Source organism: Anneissia japonica, unplaced genomic scaffold, assembly GCF_011630105.1.
Source record: "Anneissia japonica isolate Jap-2015-1 unplaced genomic scaffold, ASM1163010v1 scaffold287748_len1686314_cov196, whole genome shotgun sequence".
Lineage (NCBI taxonomy): Eukaryota > Metazoa > Echinodermata > Crinoidea > Comatulida > Comatulidae > Anneissia > Anneissia japonica.
In genome coordinates, this window is record NW_022727190.1 from 333,914 (window position 1) to 334,652 (window position 739).

Below are 739 nucleotides of genomic sequence, written 5' to 3' on the forward strand. Positions count from 1 at the left end.
TTTTTTTTTTATCGTTATCGTTATCGTTGAAGTATAAACAGGCCTTTAGTCTGTTTTTGTGAGGTCGTGGCGTAACCAAAGAACTAAATACAGATCTCTATCCAAATTAAGACAATTTTTGGGACCGGGGTTTCCATGGTCTTTAGCAGCTTTGGCCTCTAATTAGAATAATAAGAATAAATTTGTTAATATGGGACCACAGAATAGTGGTCTTAAATTGGAGGTGGTCTTTAATTGGAAGGGCCATTAAATAGAGGGATAGAGAAATAATTGTAACGATTTTAACATTTTAATATTGTACAGTAACTATGCATTAATAATTAGACATTGCATTGGGTGATTTATTAGGACACGACTATTCATCGTTTTGAATAGATGTTTCGATAATTTTTAATTAAATTGTGTGATTCAAAATTTAAAAAAAAAAAACGTATTAGCATCAGTGACATATCAGAAAAAATAGTTGAATAAACAATGATACTGTATTTCAGTAAAATATAAATGACATTAATATTATTATGATATATTCATTCATTTTTTGGCTGAATTCGAAAATGTTGCCGATGTTGTGCGGGTGTTTAGAATATCGTAAACCACTTAGCTGGGTGTACTGTATATATTTACAATGTTTAGGTTATTTTTTTCCATGATCACGTTATTGCAATATTATTTCAATACCTTCAGCACCAAGATCGTATGCACAGGCACTTTTTCTGCATGTGTGTCATTTCTATAATCG